We start from the raw sequence: 27943 nt of genomic DNA, 5'->3' as shown, positions 1-27943 counted from the left end.
CGCCGTTGACAAATCTCAATTGCTGGAAAGACGTTGGACCGAGCACATTTACCAACAGTATGTGAAGAAAGAAGCATTCATCTTGATTGGGATGCACGGTGTACAGTCTGCCTATCGTAGTTTATTTGAATATGCCAGCTTGTCCGTCGACTCATTCTCCTCGTTTGCGTCCTTCAAATGATTTTCTACTGACATTCCATGTGTAATACGTAGGCACTTCCGAATACAGCAGTGTTTTGGCAAACGAGTCATTTTGACATAACGTGAAGAAAGCAGTTAACGTTGAAGCCTATGCTTAATGCACAACTTGCGTAAACACACTAGTCAAGTTTTACAACTTTAGAACACTTTCCCACAAGGAGACTCAAACCCTAGCCAGCACAGAAGCCTTCCAGCTACTGACATAACAGGTACGCCTTTATCCCACTGAACCACAACTCAGACCCCTTAAAGAGATGGTAACTTCGGGGTATTTAAACCCCCCAAAGTTCACCACCTCCCAGGGGCAACTAGAGCTAGTGAGGGGTGACTCACGTTCTTTCATCCAGTCCCTGTTAATATGGGCAAGTTGTTTTGTACTGTTTAGACAAGTTGTGCATTAAGCATAGGCATAGAGTTCTCCCATATCTCCCGCAGCAGCTGTTTAACTCCCAGGTACCTATTTACTGCTAGGTAAAAAGGGACATCAGGGTGAAGGAAACTTAGCCCATTTGTTATTCTGCCGGGTGTCGGGATCGACTTCCGATCCCTAGGTCCAATAGTCTAGAGTGCTGTCCACTCAGCCATGGGCTGGCTGGCTGAATTGCATGGTGTATGTGTGTACTCACCTAGTTGTACTCATATAGTTGTGCTTGCGGGGGTTTCGCTCTGGCTCTTTGGTCCCGCCTCACAACCCTCAATCAACTGATGTACAGATTCCTGAGCCTACTGGGTTCTATCATATCTACATTTTAAACTGTGTATGGAGTCAGCCTCCACCACATCACTGCCTAATGCATTCCACTTGTTAACTACTCTGACACTGAAAATTCTTTCTAACGTCCATTTGGCTCATTTGGGTACTCAGTCTCCACCTGTGTCCCCTTCTTCGCGTACCACCCATGTTAAAATGTTTATCCTTATCTACCCTGTAAATTCCTCTGAGAATTTTGTAGGTCGTCATCATGTCTCCCCTAACTCTTCTATCTTCCAGTGTCGTGAGATGCATCTCTCGCAGCCTTTCTTCGTAACTCATGTCTCTTAGTTCTGGGACTAGCCTAGTTGCGTACCTCTGAACTTTTTTCAGCTTCGTCTTGTGCTTGACAAGGTACGGGCTCCATGCTGGGGCCGCATACTCCAGGATTGGTCATACATATGTGGTATACAAGGTTCTGAATGATTCCTTACACAGGTTCCTGAAGACTGTTCTGATGTTAACCAGCCTCACGTATTTTTCTCTCTGTTCGTTTAATGAATTACTTCATTTCCCATTCTGTATCCTGTGTCTGGCCTTCTGTTTCCACCGCCAAGTTACATGATTTTGCACTTAGTCGGGATAAATTTTAGTTGCCCTTTGTTGGACCATTCATTTAGTCTGTCTTGGTCATCTTGTAGCCTCCTACTATCATCCTCTGTTTTAATCCTCCTCATAATTTTTGCATCATCAGCAATCAATGAGAGGAACGATTCTATACCCTCTGGGAGATCATTTACATATATCAGAAACAGTAGTCGAAGGACTGAACCTTGCGGGACTCCATTGGTGACGTCTCGCCAATCTGAGGCCTCACCTCTCAGTGACTCGCTGTCTTCTGTTGTTTAGGTACTCCCATATTCAATGGAGTAGAGTGTAAATAGAACGATTCTATTTCTCCCACCCTACCCACCAACCTTGATGTCCCACAGGGCAGCATACTTGGCCCTCTTCTTTTTCTCATCTACATTAATGACCTCTCAACATCTCAACCCAATTTTAATTGCTGATGACACAACCTACATTTTCTCCAATCCTAACCCTCTTACTCTAAATAGTGTAAGAACTTACTCTGAATAACCCTCTTACAGTGAATACTGAGCACAGTGAATACTGAGCTTAATAAAGTATATCTTTGCCTAACTGCTAACAAACTCACCCTTAACATTGATAAAACTTTCTCTATTTTGTTTGGTAATAAATCCTCAGATCAAATTAATCTAAGAATAAACGATATCGAAATTAGTAACAAAGTAGATGGTAGTAACAAAGTAGTAATTCCTTGGTGTTATCATAGATAACTAGCTGAATTTCCTGGGCCACATTCAAAATATAGCAAAAACAATTTCTAAAACTGTTGCCATTCTTTCTAAGATCAATTATTATGTACCTCGCCCTTCCCTAGTAACGCTCTATTACTCTCTCATCTATCCTTATCTCAATTATGGTATTTGTGCTTGGGGTTCTGCTACTCAAAATTCATCTATGTCCTCTAATTGCTCAATACAAAGCTGCTATTAGAACAATAACAAACTCTGGCCCAAGACAGCACTCGGTACCCTTACTTAAATCTTTGAATATCATATATATTAAGTCAATGCACATCCTCTCAAGTGTACTCTCTATATATTTAAAACTCTGAACTGTAATGCTAATCCTGACATTAAACGCATCCTATCTTGAGGTTATCTTGAGATGATTTCGGGGCTTTAGTGTCCCCGCGGCCCGGTCCTCGACCAGGCCTCCACCCCCAGGAAGCAGCCCGTGACAGCTGACTAACTCCCAGGTACCTATTTACTGCTAGGTAACAGGGGCATTCAGGGTGAAAGAAACTTTGCCCATTTGCTTCTGCCTCGTGCGGGAATCGAACCCGCGCCACAGAATTACGAATCCTGCGTGCTATCCACCAGGCTACGAGGCCCCCCTAGATGGAAATCTAGGGGGGGCCTCTAGATATTTCCTAGATGGAAATAACAGAACCCATGGGGCACCACACCAGAAACAAATTCCTATTTGATATTCCAAGGGTGCGACTGAACCAAACTAGAAATGCTCCGCAAATCAAGGGACGCATAGTGTTGAATGACCTTCCCAATCATGTCAAAGGCTGTACCTGTCTCGAACAGTTTAAGAGAAAAACTCAGTACTACCTAATAAACTCCATGTGATTCACCTTACTCCCTAAATGTCAACCCATGTCTTGTTGGTTTCAAACAACTCTGTTTGTTGACCAACTTGTATACCTGCTGTTTTCCGCCATGTATTTTTCCCCCTCGCTTTTTTCAACTCAATGTATGCTTTGATCTCAAATAGTATTAACTTCTAGTCTAAGCGTTTTTTCCCACATCTTGCCCGAAACGCTGTGCGTAATAATGGCTTTAGGCCTTGTATATACTAGATCTATCTATAAATCCAACATTGTTTGTTAACTCACCTTTTATGTATGTACCATACCTGAATAAACATTTGATTTGTTTGATTTGAGTTGTATTCAACTACTTGTGCTTGAGGGGGTTGAGCTCCCGCTCTTTCTGCCCGCCTCTCAACTGTCAATTATTTTTTGTTCACACACCCACACAAAGACACTCCCAAGAAGCAGCCCGTGCCAGCTGTCTAACTCCCGGCTACCTATTTACTGATAGATAACAAGGGCATCAAGGGGGAAAGAAACTCTGGTTATTTGTTTCCGCCGGCGACGGGGATCGAACCCGGACCCATAGGACTACGAATCCCGAGCGCTGTCCATTCAGCCACCAGCTCTGAGTGTGTATGTGTATGTGTGTACTCACCTAGTTGTACTTGTGGGGGTTGAGCTCTGGCTCTTTGGTCCCGCCTCTCATCCATCCGTCAATCAACTGATGTACAGATTCCTGAGCCAACTGGGCTCTATCATATCTACGTTTGAAACTGTATATGGAGTCAGCCTCCACCACATCACTTCCTAATGATTCCACCTGTTAACTACTCTGCCACTGAAAAAGTTGTTTCCGACGTCCCTGTTCTTCATTTGGTTACTCAGTCTCCACCTGTGTCCCTCGTTCCCTTATCACCCATGTTAAACAGTTTAACCTTATGTACCCTGTCAATTCCTTTGAGAATCTTGTAGGTAGTGATCAAGCCTCGCCTTACTCTTCTGTCTTCCAGTGTCGTGAGATGCATTTCACGCAGCCATTTCTGGTAACTCATGCTTCTTAATTCCGGGACTAGTCAAGTGGCATACCTCTAAGCTTTTTCCAGCTCCACCTTGTGCTTGACAAGGTACGGGCACCATGCTGGGGCCACATACTCCATTACTGGTCTTACATATGTGGTGTATAAGGTTCTGAATTTTACCTTACACAGGTTCCTGAAGGTTGTTCTGATGTTAGCCAACCTCGCGTATACCGCAGATGTAATTCTTTTGATGTGGGCTTCAGGAGACAGGTTTGGGTGATATCAACTCCTAGATCTTTCTCTCTGTTCGTTTCATTAAGTACTTCATCTCCTATTCTGTATCCTGTGTCTGCCCTCCTCTATTAACCTAGTTGTGTTTGCGGGGGTTGAGCTTTTTGCTCTTTTGGCCCGCCTCTCAACTGTCAATCAACTGTTTACTAACTACTTTTTTTCCCACACCACACCACACACACACCCCAGGAAGCAGCCCGTGACAGCTGACTAACTCCCAGGTACCTATTTACTGCTAGGTAACAGGGGCATTCAGGGTGAAAGAAACTTTGCCCATTTGTTTCTGCCTCATGCGGGAATCGAAAACGCACCACAGAATTATGAGTCCTGCGCGCTATCCACCAGGCTACGAGGCCCCATTTGCTGTGTGTGTGTGTGTGTGTGTGTGTGTGTGTGTGTGTGTGTGTGTGTGTGTGTGTGTGTGTGTGTGTGTGTGTGTGTGTGTGTGTACTTATCAAATTGTACTTAGCTAATTGTTCTTGCGGGGGTTGAGCTCTGGCTCTTTGGTCCTGCCTCTCAACTGTCAATCAACTAATGTACAGGTTCCTGAGCCTACTGGGCTCTATCATATCTACACTTGAAGCTGGGTATGGAGTTAGCCTCCACCACATCACTTCCTAATGCATTCCATTTGTCTACTTCTCTGACACTGAAAAAATTCTTTCTAACGTCTCTATGGCTCATTTGGGCACTCAATTTCCACCTGTGCCCCCTAATGCATGTGCCCCTTGTGGTAAATAAACTGTCTTTATCTACCATATCAATTCCTTTGAGAATCTTGTTTGTGGTGATCATGTCCCCTCTTGATCTTCTTCTGCCTCCCAGTGACATGAAGTTTAATTCCCGTAGTCTATCCTCGTAGCTCATACCCCTCAGTTCGGGTACTAGTCTGGTGGCAAAGCTTTGAACCTTTTCCAGTTTAGTCTTATGCTAGACTAGATATGGACTCCATGCTGAAGCCGCATACTCTAGGATAGGTCTGACATATGTGGTATGCAAAGTTCTGAAAGATTCTTTGCTCAAGTTTCTAAAGGCCGTTCTTATATTAGCTAACCTGGCATATGCCGCTGATTTTATCCTCTTGATATGAAAATAAGGGGACAGGTCTGGCATAATATCAACCCCCAGGTCTTTCTCTCTCTCTCTCTGACTCGTGAAGTACTTCATCTCCCAAATGATACCTTGTATCTGGTCTCCTTCTCCCTACACCTATCTTCATTACATTGCATTTGCTTGGGTTAAACTCTAACAAACATTTGTTCAACCATTCCTGCAGCTTGTCCAGGTCTTCTTGAAGCCTCAAGCTGTCCTCCTCTGTCTTAATCCTTCTCATAATTTTGGCGTCGTCAGCAAACATTGAGAGGAATGAGTCCATATCCTTCGGGAGATCATTTACGCATATCAGAAACAGGATAGGTCCGAGAACAGACCCCTGTGGGACTCCACTGGTGACTTCACGCCAATCTGAGGCCTCATCCTTCACTGTAACTCTCTGGTTCCTTTTCCTGAAGTACTCCCTTATCCACTGGAGCGCCATCCCAGTTACTCCTGCCTGTTTCTCTAGTTTATGCATCAACATTTTATGGGGTACTGTGTCAATGGCTTTCCGACAGTAAAAAAAAAAATGCAGTCCGCCCATCCTTCTCATTCTTGCTTAATCTTTGTCACCTGATTGTAGAATTCTATTATGCCTGTAAGGTAAGATTTACCCTCCCTGAACCCATGTTGATGGGTTGTCACAAAGTCCCTTCTCACTAGATGTGTTACTGTTTTTTTCTCGCACTCTTCTCTATCACCTTGCATGGTATGCAAGTTAAGCACAATGGCCTGTAGTTCAGTGCCTCTTGTTTGTCACCCTTTTTGAATAGTAGGACTACATTAGCCGTCTTCCATATTTCTTGTAGGTCTTCCGTTTCCAGTAACTTACTATACACTATAGAGAGTGGCAAGCAAAGCGCTCCTGCACACTCTTTCAATCCCCATGGTGAGATTCCGTCTGGGCCAACAGCCTTTTTCACGTCCATATCCAACAGGTGCCTATTGACTTCATCTCTTGTAATTTCGAACCCTTCCATGGGCGCCTGGTGTACTGCCACCTCTCTTAGCGCAGTGACTTCTTCTCGTTCTATTTTGAAGACCCTGGAACTTCTTGTTGAGCTTTCTACACACCTCTTTGTCATTCTCCGTGTACCTGTCCTCACCCCTTCTAAGTCTCATCACCAGTTCCTTCACTGTTGTTTTCCTCCTGATGTGACTGTCTAGTAGCTTTGGTTCGGTCTTGGCTTTATTAGCTATATCTTTTTCGTACTTTTTCTCCGCTTCTCTTCTCACACTAACATACTTGTTCCTGGTTCTCTGGTATCTCTCTCTACTGTCTGGTGTTCTGTTTTTTCGGAAGTTCCTCCACGCCCTTTTGTTCAGTTCCTTTGCTCTGATACATTAAATCACTGATACATAGATACATTGCCTCTGATCACTGCCTTCATTTTTCTATCAGTCAGAAAATTTTTCATGACTGATAGAAAAATGAGGGCAATGATCAGAGGCAATGTATCGGATTTGAGAAATGTCACAAGTGGAGTACCACAAGGTTCAGTTCTTGCACCAGTGATGTTTATTGTCTACATAAATGATCTACCAGTTGGTGTACAGAATTATATGAACATGTTTGCTGATGATGCCAAGATAATAGGAAGGATAAGAAGCTTAGATGATTGTCATGCCCTTCAAGATGACCTGGACAAAATAAGTACATGGAGCACCACTTGGCAAATGGAATTTAATGTTAATAAATGCCATGTTATGGAATGTGGAATAGGAGAACATAGACCTCACACAACCTATATATTATGTGAGAAATCTTTAAAGAATTCTGATAAAGAAGAAGATCTAGGGGTGGTTCTAGATAGAAAACTATCACCTGAGGACCACATAAAATTTGTGTGTGTGTGTGTGTGTGTGTGTACTCACCTAGTACTCACCTAGTTGTGTTTGCGGGGGTTGAGCTCTGGCTCTTTGGTCCCGCCTCTCAACCGTCAATCAACAGGTGTACAGATTCCTGAGCCTATCGGGCTCTGTCATATCTACACTTGAAACTGTGTATGGAGTCAGCCTCCACCACATCACTTCCTAATGCATTCCATTTGTCAACCACTCTGACACTAAAAAAGTTCTTTCTAATATCTCTGTGGCTCATTTGGGCACTCAGTTTCCACCTGTGTCCCCTTGTGCGTGTTCCCCTTATGTTAAATAGACTGTCTTTATCTACCCTATCAATCGACCCCTTCAGAATCTTGAATGTGGTGATCATGTCCCCCCCTAACTTTTCTGTCTTCCAGCCAAGTGAGGTTTAATTCCCGTAGTCTCTCCTCGTAGCTCATACCACTCAGCTCGGGTACTAGTCTGGTGGCAAACCTTTGAACCTTTTCCAGTTTAGTCTTATCCTTGACTAGATATGGACTCCATGCTGGGGCTGCATACTCCAGGATTGGCCTGACATATGTGGTATACAAAGTTCTGAATGATGCTTTACACAAGTTTCTGAATGCCGTTCGTATGTTGGCCAGCCTGGCATATGCCGCTGATGTTATCCTCTTGATATGGGCTGCAGTAGACAGGTCTGGCGTGATATCAACCCCCAAGTCTTTTTCTTTCTCTGACTCCTGAAGAATTTCCTCTCCCAGATGAAACCTTGTATTAGGCCTCAAGCTCCCTACACCTATCTTCATTACATTACATTTGGTTGCGTTAAACTCTAACAACCATTTGTTCGACCATTCCTTCAGTTTGTCTAGGTCTTCTTGAAGCCTCAAACAGTCCTCTTTTGTCTTAATCCTTCTCATAATGTTGGCATCGTCCGCAAACATTGAGAGAAATGAATCTATACCCTCCGGGAGATCATTTACATATATCAGAAACAAGATAGGACCGAGTACAGAGCCCTGTGGGACTCCACTGGTGACATCACGCCAATCGGAGGTCTCACCCCTCACCGTAACTCTCTGCTTCCTATTGCTTAGGTTTTCCCTTATCCACTGGAGCACCTTACCAGCTACACCTACCTTGTCTCTCCAGCTTATGTACCAGCCTCTTATGCGGTACTGTATCAAAGGCTTTCCGACAATCCAAGAAAATGCAGTCCGCCCATCCTTCTCTTTCTTGCTTAATCTGTCACCTGGTCGTAGAATTCTATTAAGCCAGTCTGGCAAGATTTACCCTCCCTGAACCCATGTTGGCGATTTGTCACGAAGTCCCTTCTCTCCAGATGTGCTACAAGGTTTTTTTCACGATCTTCTCCATCACTTTGCATGGTATACAAGTCAAGGACACTGGCCTGTAGTTCAGTGCCTCTTGCCTGTCACCCTTTTTGTATATTGGGACCACATTTGCTGTCTTCCATATTTCTGGTAGGTCTCCCGTCTCCAGTGACCTACTATACACTATGGAGAGTGGCAAGCAAAGTGCCTCTTCACGCTCTTTCAGTACCCATGGCGAGATCCCGTTTGGACCAACAGCCTTTCTAACATCCAGATCCAGCAGGTGTCTCTTGACCTCCTCTCTCGTAATTTCGAACTCTTCCAAGGCCGCCTGGTTTACTTCCCTTTCTTCTAGCACAGTGACAAAGTGTGTGTGTGTGTGTGTGTGTGTGTGTGTGTGTGTGTGTGTGTGTGTGTGTGTGTGTGTGTGTGTGTGTGTGTGTGTGTGTGTGTGTGTGTGTGTGTGTGTGTGTGTGTGTGTGTGTGTGTGTGTGTGTGTGTGTGTGTGTGTGTGTGTGTGTGTGTGTGTGTGTGTGTGTGTGTGTGTGTGTGTGTGTGTGTGTGTGTGTGTGTGTGTGTGTGTGTGTGTGTGTGTGTGTGTGTGTGTGTGTGTGTGTGTGTGTGTGTGTGTGTGTGTGTGTGTGTGTGTGTGTGTGTGTGTGTGTGTGTGTGTGTGTGTGTGTGTGTGTGTGTGTGTGTGTGTGTGTGTGTGTGTGTGTGTGTGTGTGTGTGTGTGTGTGTGTGTGTGTGTGTGTGTGTGTGTGTGTGTGTGTGTGTGTGTGTGTGTGTGTGTGTGTGTGTGTGTGTGTGTGTGTGTGTGTGTGTGTGTGTGTGTGTGTGTGTGTGTGTGTGTGTGTGTGTGTGTGTGTGTGTGTGTGTGTGTGTGTGTGTGTGTGTGTGTGTGTGTGTGTGTGTGTGTGTGTGTGGTGTGTGTGTGTGTGTGTGTGTGTGTGTGTGTGTGTGTGTGTGTGTGTGTGTGTGTGTGTGTGTGTGTGTGTGTGTGTGTGTGTGTGTGTGTGTGTGTGTGTGTGTGTGTGTGTGTGTGTGTGTGTGTGTGTGTGTGTGTGTGTGTGTGTGTGTGTGTGTGTGTGTGTGTGTGTGTGTGTGTGTGTGTGTGTGTGTGTGTGTGTGTGTGTGTGTGTGTGTGTGTGTGTGTGTGTGTGTGTGTGTGTGTGTGTGTGTGTGTGTGTGTGTGTGTGTGTGTGTGTGTGTGTGTGTGTGTGTGTGTGTGTGTGTGTGTGTGTGTGTGTGTGTGTGTGTGTGTGTGTGTGTGTGTGTGTGTGTGTGTGTGTGTGTGTGTGTGTGTGTGTATGTGTACGTCTATGTGCATTTCTCAGTTCTTAGCTCCCTCCCTACGTTTCATTTGACCAGAGGGATAAAACACAGTCTTAAAACTTCGTAGCCGGCTTTTAGGTTGGTGAAACCCGAGAATGAAGTTCAACAAAGGTTATATGATCGATGCTTTGAAAAGATTATTTGTTAAACTTTCAGCCCCCTGCTTGGCTCGCCCGAGAGTGGGAAGTCCATTTTTGTTAATGGGATTTCTGTTTTTGAATTTGTATCCGGCTCCTGCCTCTCTCTCACTCTCTCTTCCTTTCCCTCTGTCTCTCTCTCTCTCTCTCTCCCTCCATCTTTATCACTATTTCCTTCTCACTAACCTAGCTTCCTTACTCTTCTCAGCTCGCTGACCAACTCTCAAAGGGTAGGAAAGTCGATACTGGTGGTAAAGTTTTAATAACCTCCTCCGAACGCAGGAATTCCAAGCCTGCCTCCTGAAGCTGTCTCCATACCGTACGGATCAACCAATTTTATTTTAAGATATTGTCTTATGAGATTTAAAAATTAAATCACATATTTTATAAAATTTTATGTTCTATTTAACCAAGTCAAAGAGACGTGGATACAAAATATATCATCATGCTGATGACTAAATATTCATATTATAAATATTGTAATATTATGAATAAATATTGTAATTTATTTCAGAAAAAATACATGAAATTATTATGTTTTTGCTTTATGTTTTGAATTAAAATACTCAATACCTTCATCAGTAGTACAAAACTGCCTTGAAATTAAAGAATCATATACACTGAAGGCAAGTTGGCAGTGTCGAAACGAATTTTTTATATTTCATTACGGGTAAAGAATTTGGGTCTCATTCTGCCAACATTGTGGTCACTGTGTGGAACACTGGCCACAATGTTGACTAGCTTAAGACTTAAGTCCAGACACAGACCCAGACTGAAACCGACTCAGGCCCAGACTGAAACGGACGCAGACCCAGACTCAGACTTAAACTCAGACTTAGATCCAATTTAAGGTTCAAACCCAGACCCAGACTGAAGCCCAGACCGAGACCATGATTCAAACCCAAACTTTGACCCAGACTCAGAGTTAATCTCAAACCCATAATCAAACCGCAACACCCGCCCAGACTGTCACCCAGACTCTCACCCAGACTCACACCCAGACTCACACCCAGCCCTGTGGAACTCCGCTGGTGACATCTCGCCACTCTGATGTCTCCCCCCCCTCACCGTTACTCGCTGTTTCCTGTTGCTTAAGTACTCCCTTATCCACTGGAGCACCTTCCCTTTTACTCCTGCCTGTTGCTCCAACTTTTTTAACAACCTTTTATGGGGTAAATTTTATGGGGTAAACACACATACCCTTTTATGGGTGTGTGTGTGTGTTTACTAGTTGTGTTTTTACGGGGGTTGAGCTTTTGCTCTTTCGGCCCGCCTCTCAACTGTCAATCAACTGTTTACTAACTACTTTTTTTTTTCCACACCACACACACACACACCAGGAAGCAGCCCGTGACAGCTGACTAACTCCCAGGTACCTATTTACTGCTAGGTAACAGGGGCACTTAGGGTGAAAGAAACTTTGCCCATTTGTTTCTGCCTCGTGCGGGAATCGAACCCGCGCCGCAGAATTACGAGTCCTGCGCGCTATCCACCAGGCTACGAGGCCCAATGTGTGTATGGGCGTGACTGTGAGGGTGTGTGTGTTGGTTTTGTTTGGTTTCGTGTAGGCGATTATATACAATTATCTGTGAACCAGGTATAATATGCCTTAATCCTAACTGATGAGGAGAGTGTTGATCATAAAAGATTTTACTAGACTTTTAACACGGAGATTTGAAGCTCTTATTGATCCTGTTGTGAGGGTACTATTATGCTTCCACATCTGAGCTCTGTATGTTATTGATCCTCTTCTGAGCACACTGGTATTGATCCTCTTCTGAGATCACTGGTATTGATCCTCTTCTGAGATCACTGGTATTGATCCTCTTCTGAGCACACTGGTATTGATCCTCTTCTGAGATCACTGGTATTGATCCTCTTCTGAGATCACTGGTATTGATCCTCTTCTGACCACACTGGTATTAATCCTCTTCTGAACACACTGGTATTGATCCTCTTCTGAGATCACTGATATTGATCCTCTTCTGAGCACACTGGTATTGATCCTCTTATGACCACACTGGTATTGATATTCTAAGGTCTCACCCCTCACTGTAACTCTCTGCTTCCTATTGTTTAGGTACTCCCTTATCCACTGGAGCGCCCTACCAGTTACTCCTGCCAGTTTCTCCAGCTTATGCATCAACCTTTCATGGGGTACTGTGTCAAAGGCTTTCCGACAGTCCAAAAAAATGCAGTCTGCCCATCCTTCTCTTTCTTGCTTAATCTTTGTCAACTGATCATAGAATTCTATCAAGCCTGTAAGGCAAGATTTACCCTCCCTAAACCCCAGTTGATGGGTTGTCACGAAGTCTCTTCTCTCCAGATGTGTTACTAGGTTTTTTCTCACAATCTTCTCCATCACCTTGCATGGTATACAAGTTAAGGACAATGGCCTGTAGTTCAGTGCCTCTTGTCTGTCATCCTTTTTGTATATTGGTTCTACATTAGCAGTCTTCCATATTTCTGGTAGGTCTCCCGTTTCCAGTGACCTACTATACACAATGGAGAGTGGCAAGCAAAGTGCTCCTGCACACTCTTTCAATACCCATGGTGAGATTCCGTCCGGCCCAACAGCTTTTCTCACATCCAGCACCAATAGGTGCTTCTTGACCTCATCTCTTGTAATTTCGAACCTTTCCAAGGTCACCTGGTTTGCTGCCACCCCTTCTAGCGCCGTGACTTCTCCCTGTTCTATTGTAAAGACCTCCTGGAACCTTTTGTTGAGTTCTTCATACACCTCTTTGTCATTCTCTGTGTACCTGTCCTCGCCCACCCTAAGTTTCATCACCTGTTCCTTCACTGTTGTCTTCCTACTGATGTGACTGTGTAGTAGCTTTGGTTCGGTCTTGCCTTTATTAGCTATATCATTTTCATTACTTTTCTCAGCTGCTCTTATCACACTAACATACTCGTTCCTGGTTCTCTGGTATCTCTCTCTACTTTCTCGTGTTCTGTTATTACGGAAGTTCCTCCATGCCCTTTTGTTCAGCTCCTTTGCTCTCATACATTCTCTATTAAACCACGGATTCTTCCTTTGCTTCTCTGTTTTTACCTGACAGGCTGGGACAAACCTGCTTACAGCCTCCTGACATTTTTGGGTGACATAGTCCATCATGTCTTGTACGGACTTGGTTCCGAGTTCTGTGTCCCAATGTATATCCCATAGGAATTTATTTATCTCCTCATAGTTTCCTTTGCGGTACGCCAGCCCTTTGTTTCCCAGTTCCTTTTTGGGGGTGTTAATTCCTAGCTCAACCAGGTACTCAAAGCTCAATACACTATGATCACTCATTCCCAAGGGGGCTTCCAACATAACTTCCCTAATATCCGACTCATTTAGGGTAAATATCAGATCAAGCAAGGCTGGTTCATCCCCTCCTCTCATTCTTGTTGGTCCCTTGACGTGTTGACTTTGAACGTTTCTTGTTGCCACATCCAGCAGCTTAGCTCTCCATGTGTCTGGGCCTCCATGTGGGTCTCTGTTCCCCCAATCTATCTTTCCATGGTTAAAGTCTCTTATGATTAGTAGTGTGGATCCGTTCCTGCTAGCCACAGAAGCTGCTCTCTCTATTATATTGATGGTGGCCAAGTTGTTTCTATCATATTCCTGTCTGGGTCTTCTGACATTCGGTGGGGGGTTATATATGACTACTACTATAATTTTCTGTCCTCCAGTTGCTATGGTGCCTGAAATGTAGTCACTGAAACCTTCACAGCTCTGAATTACCATCTCTTCGAAACTCCAACCTTCTCTTAGTAGCAAAGCTACACCACCTCCTCCTCTCCCTTCTCTCTCTTTCCTCACTACATAGTAGCCCTGTGGAAACACTGCATTTGTTATAGTTTTCGTTAGCTTTGTTTCTGTGAGTGCTATTATGTCTGGGTTTTCTTCTAGTGCCCATTCTCCGAGTTCACTTGTTTTATTTGTAATCCCATCTATGTTAGTGTACATTGCCTTGAAGCTCACTTTCTTCTGTTCATTTTCATGTCCCTTTCTTGGCGAGCATTCTGCTGGTGTGGGAAGCTGTTCCGTGGGTGAGAGGATCTGTGAGGTGGTTTGCAGGGTCTCAGAGGATGTATGTGTGTGTGTGTGTGTGTGTGTGTGTGTGTGTGTGTGTGTGTGTGTGTGTGTGTGTGTGTGTGTGTGTGTGTGTGTGTGTGTGTGTGTGTGTGTGTGTGTGTGTGTGTGTGTGTGTGTGTGTGTGTGTGTGTGTGTGTGTGTGTGTGTGTGTGTGTATATATAAATGTTATTCTTAAATATCAATATATATTCATGAACAATGTGGTTTTGTTTACATTGAAATGAACAATTATGTCTTCTTGGTCATCAATATTGTCTTCCATCTCGTTTAGGTATATAATTTACTTAATTTTGTCATATCATACAATTTACTTAATTCTGACCTGACTTCTGAAATTGTCTTTTATTATGTATTACGACTAAAGTGGTCTACGTATTTTATTCCTCAAATATAATATTTTACATAAATGAGCACCATCAACCTGACCTTTCTTGATCAACCTGGCTGTGGTACATACGCCAGATATGCGAGCAGCCGGGTCCAAGAGCCTGCTTGACCAGACGACCAATCAGGAGGCCTGGTAGGAGAGCGAATAACCCGTCAGCTTATTATCAGCGTCAAACTATCACTGTTCCTTCGGTAATTAATGTCTTCTTGGCACACCTCAGTCAATGGTGACCTCTCGTGCAAGCAAACATTGTGCCCTGCGTGCTATATACCTCCTCTCCAAGACAGTTTAATATGCACCAGTACCACGAGAGGCGCAGCGTACTTCCTCGCCTTAAATTCTCAAGCTTCCCAGTGTCGCCTGCAGGCGGCGCCGGACCCACATCTCTGTTGACTCTCCGCCAGCCACCTGATGAAATCCTGACTCGGAGTTCCCCACAACTTGCCTGTGACACACCGGCGGCCCCGCTGAGAGTTCTCCGTGACAACGGCCAGGCTGGAGAATGTGGGCCCTTGGCACCGCAGGACAAAGTTCACGGAATATGAGCCACAACTTCAGTTCTCGGAATGTTATTGTCGGTTTTCCAATTTTACTGACCAACATTTCTCATCAGAAAGATGGCTGTACCTCACATGTGACAGTCACAACCTTCCCATATTCGCTCCACATCGGCTGATTAATTTAAATTTTGACGAAATTTAAAGTTTTTTTTTTAAGATTAATTACTAATCTAGTATTTAATTTAATATAATCAGTTCATGTCTATCGTCTTCATTTGTATATTGCCTTCTGATTTTATTATTGTCATTTAGCATGTGAAAGAGTGAAAACATCTACTTCATATTAAAATGTGGCAAATTAATATAGAAAATTAATTCGTGTGAGCACTTAATATCATCCCCGACGAGAAATATCCGCATTATCTTAGAGCAATTAAATACGGCGCTTAACTGACAACATAGGGAGGGCTATGCTAAAGATCAGAGTACTCTGATAACTATGGCAAGTTATAGAAAATGAGAACATGATGCTCAAAAATACAGAGGCAGGAGAACAGAAACTTAAGCCACAATATCTTGGACTTCTCTGTACACCATGAGAGATTCACGCCGCTTCTTGCTGAACAAACTAGGTAAAGTATTCTTGTTCTAAAGTGAACTGAGAGTTTACTTTAAGCCTGAACTACATCCAGGAACATTGTATACTAGCTTGTTGTCAATAAGTTGTTCTTGCGGCCATTTTAACCCTTTAAATGGTAATTGACCTCAACCGCAACGACAAGCTGGTATTTTGGACACTTTCTCTCAACACGTGAAGGAAGGCAACACGTGAAGGAAGGCAACACGTGAAGGAAGGCAACACGTGAAGGAAGGCAACACGTGAAGGAAGGCAACACGTGAAGGAAGGCAACACGTGAAGGAAGGCAACACGTGAAGGAAGGCAACACGTGAAGGAAGGCAACACGTGAAGGAAGGCAACACGTGAAGGAAGGCAACACGTGAAGGAAGGCAACACGTGAAGGAAGGCAACACGTGAAGGAAGGCAACACATGAAGGAAGGCAACACGTGAAGGAAGGCAACACGTGAAGGAAGGCAACACGTGAAGGAAGGCAACACGTGAAGGAAGGCAACAAGTGAAGGAAGGCAACACATGAAGGAAGGCAACACGTGAAGGAAGGCAACACATGAAGGAAGGCAACACTACGAAAAACCTTCAACAGAAAACGTAAAGAACAGATTAAGTTACTTATCGAAGACTACGAGACGAGGAGTAGAAGGAAAGTTTAATATTTAGAGACTAACTTGATGATGTTGGTCTTCGTGAATAGCTTGGCTGAGTCTCCCCTTGATGGTGACTTACCATCTCCCGTTGATGGTGACCTACAATCTTTCCTTGATGGTGACCTACAATCTCCCCTTACTGGTGACCTACAATCTCCCCTTACTGGTGACCTACAATCTCCCCTTGATGGTGACCTACAATCTCCCCTTACTGGTGACCTACATTCTTCCCTTGATGGTGACCTACAATCTCCCCTTACTGGTGACCTACAATCTCCCCTTACTGGTGACCTACAATCTCCCCTTGATGGTGACCTACAATCTCCCCTTACTGGTGACCTACATTCTTCCCTTGATGGTGACCTACAATCTCCCCTTGATGGTGACCTACAATCTTCCCTTGATGGTGACCTACAATCTTCCCTTGATGGTGACCTACCATTTCCCCTTGATGGTGACCTACAATCTTCCCTTACTGGTGACCTACATTCTTCCCTTGATGGTGACCTACAATCTCCCCTTGATGGTGACCTACAATCCTCCCTTGATGGTGACCTACAATCTTCCCTTGATGGTATTATAGTCTGTGGGTTGGTTGGTGTTGTCGTCGTTGATCCTTCTCTACGGACAACCCAACCCACAACTCGGCAGAGTGCTTATACTAGGAGATCACCCTTGGCGCTTCTGGCTCTTGGAGAGGGGCTCAACGTCACACGTTTAGGGGATGCGGCTCCAACACTCAGCCTCGTTGTCACGTGCACACACACACTCGAGCCGCTGTGACTCCCCACTCTCTCCTTGGGTGATATGATCTCCTCGATCCCCTTTTGACTTATTAGTACTACCTTCTACCCTGTCCACAGCAGTGGTTCTTGGTTCTTTCTCTCTCTCTCTCCTTCTTTACTACCTCCTGGGAAGCCTCACTAGGACAAGGGCAAACACCAGCAAATTAGGATACATTTACTGGACAAAGCACATACACGATACATGCACACATATAATAATAATGAATCCTATACTCTATAATATCACAATCAGGTTGCTCTCCAACCCAACCAGAACTCTACCATCAGCTTATCAAGTGGTATCCTATCTCCTGGTTCACCACCTGATACTATCGACCTCCTCAAGTTGATCAAGTCTACATACACTGTTGCACCATCAGCAAGATAATATATATATAGAAAATCAGCATTTGAATGCAATAACATTTATCAGTATAAATGTTCATTGATACACAACAACGATCAATCGATCACTGTCAGTCCTGGAACGCATACATCTGTAGGTAATCCAGCCTACGACTGTAACTCTAAACTTCAGTGTAAAACACTCCTTGACATAAGAATGCAAACAACCACTCACTTCTCACTGCGTCTTGCACACTAATGACAACCAAGCACTATCAACTCCCTACAAGTAATCCACCAGAACTTCCCTTCCACCTCTGGAAGTTCACTACCCTAATATCCTTAGGTTCTTCCGGGCTTCACTACCAGGATCCTCTGCAGCTCCTCCAGGCTGCTATCATGAAGTTTCCTTGAGCAACTACGGTGCTTCACCCTTCTGCTAGGGTCCTCCACAGCTCTCTTGGCTGCTACACCATGAAGTTTCCTCGAGCAACTATGGTGCTTCACCACCTCTACAGAAGCACGTGACACTCCTCTTCACTGCTTCTCCTCACAGCTCGAGGTCCTCTCCTTCACTACCTTGGAGTCTCATCAACTACTCCCTCTGTGCTGGCTTCGGAGTTCTCAGCAACTTCTTCCCCAAAGACAAACCTGCAACCCATCGACACTCCAATAAAATTGTTTCCCCTTTAACACATAAACAAAAATAATCACACAATATGTTTGTCTCCAGCCTCTATCTGTCCTCTACATACAGTGAGAGTGTACTCCCCCGTTTTGGGTGGGTCCATACTCCACCTCGCCCGGCGGCGGTCCTCACTCGCTGGGAGGGTTTTCCTCCGTCAGGAGCCAGGCTCCCTCAGTCGCCCGCCAGCGCTCAGAGGGGACGGACGTCGCTCTGTGTTCCTCCCTCTTCACTCTCTTATTTCAGGCTTTCTGCCTTATTAAAACATGTCTAACTTATAAATAAACATCGCTACTGTCGCTGGGCACACGACCCACTACAAGCAATCACTATGAACTGGCGTATATCGTGCTTACCACAGATTATAAGGTCGAGGGCGCTTTCCCTCTGACGGCGTCTGGTCAGGGCGCTCCACACAGCCCACGAAAATGCCTCTGAGCAGCTTATTAAACTCTCCTCGCCGTCCAAGACTTGAGACCACAACGTTCTCAGCTCAATTCCACCGCTGGCACGTCTACACACTTCTCTTCTCTTCGAGATATATCACTAGGGGTTCCCTTCTGACGGGAGCTCAAACGGAGCGCAGCTTTCCCCTGCGATGTCTGGCACTCAAGTGAGGTCAAAGCCCCTCCAGAAGCGAGCCTCACGCCTCCAGCAAAATGTCCACATCTCCTAGCCAGTCATCTATATGTTTCCTTCTTCACTGCCCATAATCTTAAATTATTCATTGAATCCACCATACCATTTTTCATATGGGTTATCACCTCAATATTTGCTAGACCTTCTAGTTAGGTCAGGCTTGCTGAATAACTCTCAAGGAGGGAGACTCGTTTCTCCTGCAGGCTGAGATCATAACAATGGTGACTTACAATCTTCCCTTGATGGTGACCTACAATCTCCCCTTGATGGTCACCTACAATCTCTCCTTGATGGTGACCTACAATCTCATCTTGCTAATGATCTACAATTTTCCTTAAGGAGGACCAAACGACCACTGGTGATGTCGGAGAGTGGGCAGGAACTCCGAGGCTAGGTAAGGTCAGGATGAAGTGCTAGGACAGTGTGACACTCAAGCACTTGGGTTGGAAATGTGGGAAAGGTACTGAGTTATGAGGACTGGATGACAGGGCGGTGTTCAGCTACCTGGAGCATCGTGGAGGGATCGAACTCCTGTCGATCTCGATAGTCAAAGTAGTTGTTCATTTTGTCCTCACTTTTTTCTTCATCCTTTCATCATAATCCATATGTTCAATTGTTCCAAGGGTTAGATGTGAAGAACAGAATCATTACAAGATCACTGATCGCTGCACCGTCCAGCCCAAGTGGTTGGGCTAGTAATCGATCTGAATAAATCAATTTGAAAATTAACCCAGACATCAAGAAGCGTAATGCTATGAGTAATTGACATCTAATAATTATAATTAATTGACATCTAATAATTATAATTAATTGACATCTAATAATTATAATTAATTGACATCTAATAATTATAATTAATTGACATCTAATAATTATAATTAATTGGCATCTAATAATTATAATTAATTGACATCTGTAATCTTCTTAATAATAATAATAATAATAATAATAATAATAATAATAATAATAATAATAATAATAATAATAATAATAATAATAATAATAAATAAAATAATATAATGAGAAAACCCACCAAGGCTGTGAGGAGGTGCGAACCTACACCCCTGGTATTGACTGTCGCATACTCTACCACTGGACCACCGTTATCTGTTATGTTAACTTTAACAACCCATCTTCCTGTTTAGATAGTACCTATTGTGACGACCGTTAATTGTCACGAATTCGTATGTAGTTTTTAGATACGCGACTACACGAATTTTTAGTATACTGACTAGTAAGAAATTCTTAAAACAAAATGAATCTAAAAAAACAAACTTAAATATTCCTAGGCCTAGTATAGCACACATATGTACTATATTAGGCCTCAGATATCGTGTATTAGGCCTAGGAAGGTTACGTTAGTATAGATTAGGTTGTCTTTGCAACACGAGTAAAAAATAGTTTTCCGGTTTGTGCAACTCAATAGTGCCGATTTCTACTCTCTAATTTCGTAGTTTTGTCGGTACATATACTATGGCCGTCATCGTTCCTATAAGTACTACCAAAACAGAAGGATGGGCTAACTTTTAAGTTTTCTGTCTTTTACAAGTCTTCAGATCAGCGATTAGCCAATCAGCGATCGTCTTTTCCCCATGCATCTAAGCCTAGCGGGTCGCTATAGCCTCATCCGAGGCGAAATGAGTCAAGACGTCAGAACCACGTCACTGATGCTGAGTTGACCGTTGAGGGTGACCTGACCTCCTATAAACTCTCTCACCGTTGCCTAAGGCAGAATACTCCCATCAGGAGCCTTCTAAGAAATCCGGTGCCTAGCATTAGCTACTAACACTGGAAATGCTATTCTCACTCTTTCTTCCCATTGACAAAAATATTCACCTAGCTTAATAGCCCTATCAAGCTATTAAGACTAGTTAGGCTATTAAAGCCCTCTATGTACCTCTCAAGATTCTCGAAATCTTTATCATATTTAATGAAAACATCAACATATCTGAACCATGCTCTGGGTCCTTTCCCATCAGTTATTACCTTTTAATTTTTTCACAGGGATATTTCTGCCTCTGGCTGGCCCACTAAGTGTTCCTTGTTTCTGTTTTACTTGGGCGGAGTATGAATACTTATGACTTGTATGGTCGCTTCAGTAAGATTTTGCCGTATGTGTTTAACAACTTCTTCAGCTCTGTTGAATCTAAGTTGAAATCTTAATGGGTTTGTAACTGGGTTTGTGTTGGATAATGTTCTAGTGGTCTATCGGGCATTTCCCCACAGTGCCGACATTTCAGTTATTACTGTTGGTGATAATTGTGTTTTAAAAAAACTCCACATCAAATTTTCAAGAATAGGAGAAAGGGAAGAATCCATAGTCACCCCTGAACTTTTCTTTATACACAAACCCATCAAAACTAAAGTAAGTGTCTTATACACAAACACTTTATCAGCCCGAAGAATAAACCGCTGGGGATCGGAGTAGCAAAATTACTTGCTATCTCTTGTGCTCTGAGAAAATCTAATAATTGATGTAAAAGCACATTGGTAAAAGAGCCTTTAGGTACTTTTTAAAGGATTAAAAAAGAAGGGGTTTTAATAAATACTCTGAAAACTGTCGCTGGTAACATAAGCTTTACTTCCGAGGATAGCTTTAGGACATTGATTCTAATTGAAAATAAATTAAATATGAATAAATGGATTAGTATAAGTAGTCCCAAAAGCCCTTCTCCTTGGGGCATGGAGAGTATTACAGCACCCAGATGAAGACCAATGTTAATAACATGATGTCTTCGCACATCTGATGCAAACATCTCCAGTTTGTCCAGGTCATCCTGTAGTCTCTGTCTATCTTCATCTGTCTTGATTCGTCACATAACTTTTGCATCATCAGCAAACATTGAGAGGAATGAGTCTATACCCTCTGGAAGATCATTTATATATATTAGAAACAGGATGGATCCAAGGTCTTGGGCTCGATCCCAGGCGCCGGCGAGAAACAATGGGCAGAGTTTCTTTCACCCTATGCCCCTGTTACCTAGCAGTAAAATAGGTACCTGGGTGTTAGTCAGCTGTCACGGGCTGCTTCCTGGGGGTGGAGGCCTGGTCGAGGACCGGGCCGCGGGGACACTAAAGCCCCGAAATCATCTCAAGATAACCTCAAGATAACCTCTTTGAACGTGTATGCAATAAATTATTAATGTTTATGTACTGTTGCCACTCTGGTCAGAGGAATACAGTAACATACAGTATCTGGTCGATATTAATAACTAAAAATATTCCTTGTATATATAATAAAATTTTTTACACTCCGTTTGTAATTACGTGTGATTAAAAGTTTTGAGTTATATATGAGTTTAATGAGAGGGAAAAGATCACACTAAAAAGGAATACTTGTTAAGATCTCTGGAGACCCCTGTTGAGCTTTATGTGTTGATGGTTTTGATCATGAGTCAGGTCCCGTGAGACCAGGTTGTGACACCTTACTCACTCTCTAGGTCCCGTGAGACCAGGTTGTGGCACCTTACTCACTCTCTAGGTCCCGTGAGACCAGGTTGTGGCACCTTACTCACTCTCTAGGTCCCGTGAGACCAGGCTGTGGCACCTTACTCACTCTCTAGGTCCCGTGAGACCAGGTTGTGGCACCTTACTCACTCTCTAGGTCCCGTGAGACCAGGCTGTGGCACCTTACTCACTCTCTAGGTCCCGTGAGACCAGGCTGTGGCACCTTACTCACTCTCTAGGTCCCGTGAGACCAGGTTGTGGCACCTTACTCACTCTCTAGGTCCCGTGAGACCAGGCTGTGGCACCTTACTCACTCTCTAGGTCCCGTGAGACCAGGCTGTGGCACCTTACTCACTCTCTAGGTCCCGTGAGACCAGGCTGTGGCACCTTACTCACTCTCTAGGTCCCGTGAGACCAGGCTGTGGCACCTTACTCACTCTCTAGGTCCCGTGAGACCAGGCTGTGGCACCTTACTCACTCTCTAGGTCCCGTGAGACCAGGCTGTGGCACCTTAATCACTCTCTAGGTCCCGTGAGACCAGGTTGTGACACCTTACTCACTCTCTAGGTCCCGTGAGACCAAGTTGTGACACCTTACTCACTCTCTAGGTCCCGTGAGACCAGGTTGTGGCACCTTACTCACTCTCTAGGTCCCGTGAGACCAGGTTGTGGCACCTTACTCACTCTCTAGGTCCCGTGAGACCAGGTTGTGGCACCTTACTCACTCTCTAGGTCCCGTGAGACCAGGTTGTGGCACCTTACTCACTCTCTAGGTCCCGTGAGACCAGGCTGTGGCACCTTACTCACTCTCTAAGTCCCGTGAGACCAGGCTGTGGCACCTTACTCACTCTCTAGGTCCCGTGAGACCAGGGTGTGGCACCTTACTCACTCTCTAGGTCCCGTGAGACCAGGCTGTGGCACCTTACTCATTCTCTAGGTCCCGTGAGACCAGGTTGTGGCACCTTACTCACTCTCTAGGTCCCGTGAGACCAGGGTGTGGCACCTTACTCACTCTCTAGGTCCCGTGAGACCAGGGTGTGACACCTTACTCACTCTCTAGTTCCAGTGAGACCAGGCTGTGACACCTTACTCACTCTCTAGGTCCCGTGAGGCCAGGTTGTGGCACCTTACTCACTCTCTAGGTCCCGTGAGACCAGGTTGTGGCACCTTACTCACTCTCTAGGTCCCGTGAGACCAGGTTGTGGCACCTTACTCACTCTCTAGGTCCCGTGAGACCAGGTTGTGACACCTTACTCACTCTCTAGGTCCCGTGAGACCAGGCTGTGACACCTTACTCACTCTCTAGGTCCAGTGAGACCAGGTTGTGACACCTTACTCTCTAGGTCCCGTGAGACCAGGCTGTGACACCTTACTCACTCTCTAGGTCCAGTGAGACCAGGTTGTGGCACCTTACTCACTCTCTAGGTCCCGTGAGACCAGGTTGTGGCACCTTACTCACTCTCTAGGTCCCGTGAGACCAGGTTGTGGCACCTTACTCACTCTCTAGGTCCCGTGAGACCAGGTTGTGGCATCTTACTCACTCTCTAGGTCCCGTGAGACCAGGCTGTGACACCTTACTCACTCTCTAGGTCCCGTGAGACCAGGCTGTGACACCTTACTCACTCTCTAGGTCCCGTGAGACCAGGTTATGACACCTTACTCTCTAGGTCCCGTGAGACCAGGTTGTGGCCCCTTACTCACTCTCTAGGAGGCCCCTCTCCCAGCCTCGCGCCAATTAGCTCTCATGGCCAAACTGGCTAGCCATCTGAGGGCGTGGCCCAGCATCCCTCCCCGCGCCAACCTCTGCCTCTCACGCCCAATCTTCCAGACTTATCACCATGCCATGGATCCCTCTGAGTAAACATGGTTCCTGGCGCCAATCCAGAATCAATACAGAGCAGGCGGAGTCTGGCACCGACTGGCAGCCTGGCGCCGAGATCCACGATGCGACAACCCTCTTCTCCCCTTCTTGCTCTTCCTCACCCCCCCCCCTTTTCCCTTAACCCCAGGAATGCTACCCTCACCCTCTCTCTCGTCGCGTCTGTGTCTCCCCTCTTGGCAGTGGAGAGCTGCGTGGAAGGTTTCCGGCATCCATTGCCCTCGTCATCACAGCTCGTCAGGCAACACTCCAATCGTCTTCGTTTTTCTGGACCCTTCGAGATGGGATGTGACAAGACTCGAATGTCACTCAATGTAATTCTGATTTTAAATTTATATTTTCAACTATTCCCGAGAAGGGATTTATTGGTGGCGCCTTAAATATGACTCATCTTCCTTATTCCTGGAACTCTCAGGTCCTTTGTCGTCGCCTTGCGACTTCCTTCTCAACTCTGCACAACCACCTGCCTTCCTTCCACCTCCTAGTCTCGCAGTACACCCTCCAACAGTCTCACCATCACCACACCCTCTCCCAGTCTCACCATCACCACACACCCTCTCCCAGTCTCACCATCACCACACCCTCTCCCAGTCTCGCCATCACCACACCCTCCCCCAGTCTCGCCATCACCACACCCTCTAACAGTCTCACCATCACCACACCCTCTCCCAGTCTCGCCATCACCACACCCTCTCCCAGTCTCACCATCACCACACCCTCTCCCAGTCTCGCCATCACCACACCCTCCAACAGTCTCACCATCACCACACCCTAACCCAGCCTCACCATCACCACACCCTCTCCCAGTCTCACCATCACCACACCCTCTCTCAGTCTCACCATCACCACACCCTCCGCCAGTCTCACCATCACCACACCCTCCCACAGTCTCACCATCACCACACCCTTTCCCAGTCTCACCATCACCACACCCTCTCCCAGTCTCACCATCACCACACCCTCTCCCAGTCTCACCATCACCACACCCTCCGCCAGTCTCACCATCACCACACCCTCTCTCAGTCTCACCATCACCACACCCTCCGCCAGTCTCATCATCACCACACCCTCCCACAGTCTCACCATCACCACACCCTCTCCCAGTCTCACCATCACCACACCCTCTCTCAGTCTCACCATCACCACACCCTCCGCCAGTCTCACCATTACCACACCCTCTCCCAGTCTCACCATCACCACACCCTCCGCCAGTCTCACCATCACCACACCCTCTCTCAGTCTCACCATCACCACACCCTCCGCCAGTCTCACCATCACCACACCCTCCCACAGTCTCACCATCACCACACCCTCTCCCAGTCTCACCATCACCACACCCTCTCTCAGTCTCACCATCACCACACCCTCCGCCAGTCTCACCATCACCACACCCTCTCCCAGTCTCACCATCACCACACCCTCTCCCAGTCTCACCATCACCACACCCTCTCCCAGTCTCACCATCACCACACCCTCTCCCAGTCTCACCATAACCACACCCTCTCCCAGTCTCACCATCACCACACCCTCTCCCAGTCTCACCATCACCACACCCTCTCCCAGTCTCACCATCACCTCACCCTCTCCCAGTCTCACCATCACCACACCCTCTCCCAGTCTCACCATCACCACACCCTCTCCCAGTCTCACCATCACCACACCCTCTCCCAGTCTCACCATCACCACACCCTCTCCCAGTCTCACCATCACCACACCCTCTCCCAGTCTCACCATCACCTCACCCTCTCCCATTCCTACCATCACCACACCCTCTCCCAGTCTCACCATCACCACACCCTCTCCCAGTCTCACCATCACCTCACCCTCTCCCATTCCTACCATCACCACACCCTGTCACCCTCTCCATCTTCTCCCTCCACACACCTTCCCCATCTACCACCCACACTCACCCTTACCATCTTCTCCACCACACACTTCCAGTCTGCCCACACATTCATCTTCCCCAACTGACCCAACACACTGCTCCCCATCTGCCCCTCACCCCACAACTTCCCCATCTGCCCCCCACACACCCTCCCCATCTGTCCCCCCACACACCCTACCCATCTGAGCCCCCATACACCCTCCCCATCTGCCCACACACACCCTCCCCATCTGAGCCCACACACACCCTCCCCATCTGGCCCCCACACACTCTCCCCATCTGACCCCCCACACACCCGCCATCTGACCCCCATACACCCTCCCCATCTGCCCCCACTCACCCTCCCCATCTGCCTCCCCCCCACACACCCTCCCCATCTGCCCCCACACTCACCCTCCCCATCTGCCTCCCCCCCACACACCCTCCCCATCTGCCCCCACACACACACACCCTTCCCGGTCTGCCCCCACACACCCCCCCCCATCTGCCCCCACACACACCCCCATCTGCCCCCCCACACACCCTCCCCATCTGTCCCCACACACACCCTCCCCATCTGCCCCCACGCAGACCCCCCATCTGCCCCCACACACATCCTCCCCATCTGGCCCCCCCCCCTACACACACCCTCCTCATCTGGCCCCCCCCACACACACACCCTCCCCATCTGCCCCCCCCCCACACACACCCTCCCCATCTGCCCCCCCCCACACACCCTCCCCATCTGCCCCCCCCCCCACACACACATCTTTCCAACATTCACGCTCTGCGTCACCGTCTTCTAAACCTCCCTGTCTCGCCTCATCACTGTAACCATTTTCACCACACTGTCATCATCACTGTAAACGTCTTTGCACCATATATATCTCCACTCACACCCTCCCCGTCTCCACCTGTCACTAGAACTATTTTCGTTCCACGCTGTTTACGTCACCACCATAAACATTGTGTGCTGTTACGGCCCTATTGGGTCACAACTGGGTTCTTTCTCTGATGTTAGTAGAGTTTGGGTATCCGGCCCCAAGTTAGTAGTGGCTTTCAAGAGGTGTGTTCCGTAACGCAAGTAAATTAAAGGGGAAGGGATACAAATTCACTAAATTAAATATATAATTACCACCACCAATAAATAAATATATATACTGTCACACGGGGGGGGGGGGGGGGGGTATAAATATTCAATGTGCAGAATCGTCTTCCTCTGAAGACGATTAATGTTCCACGGTGCTCAAGACGAGTAGCCCTGGTTTTCTTCTTGTGGCCTCACGATGAATCCTTCGTTTCCCTCGACGAGTCTACCCTGGCCACAGGCCAGCCAAATCACAGTTCCACTGGGTGCACCGTCGTGGAGGCCTTCAACCACAAATCCAGCCTGTAGCTGGCAGGTTCCAATCAGCCCTGCTGCGTAGGCCACTCCACGACCGATACTAGGGTTGCGAGCCCTAGGCAGGAGCCTCGTGTAATACCACCGATCACTCTCCTCACCACAACACCCCAGTGGCTAGTCTTCTCCACCAGTCAGCCCCGGGTATGACAATTCCTGGTTCTGCCACCTCACAGGCAGGCTAACACAACAGTGTTCATCCGGGGGGTGACTCACAGCTGCTGCAGCAAACACATGGAGATACTACGGCTGCCTTGGGTAGACTGATCCACCATCCGATTCAGCAGTCCCAGGTCGACTCTGTAATCAGACACGTCATTAGTGTTGGGGACACCCTAGGGCACCTCACTTACAGGCTTAGACACAAACGCCCACCTATCCACTCAATAGATGGCGTTGCTGTCTAAGCGTCACCTCACCAGAGGTCAGCAGCGGCTATGTTACGAGCTGATTAAGACGGGAATCCAGCTCCTGTGGCCGGTATATCCCGTCCTCACTAGATGGCGTCGTCCATTTGGA

This window comes from Procambarus clarkii, chromosome 25 (genome assembly GCF_040958095.1).
Source record: "Procambarus clarkii isolate CNS0578487 chromosome 25, FALCON_Pclarkii_2.0, whole genome shotgun sequence".
NCBI lineage: Eukaryota > Metazoa > Arthropoda > Malacostraca > Decapoda > Cambaridae > Procambarus > Procambarus clarkii.
The sequence above is the reverse complement of the archived record's forward strand: the minus strand, read 5'-3'. Positions refer to the sequence as shown.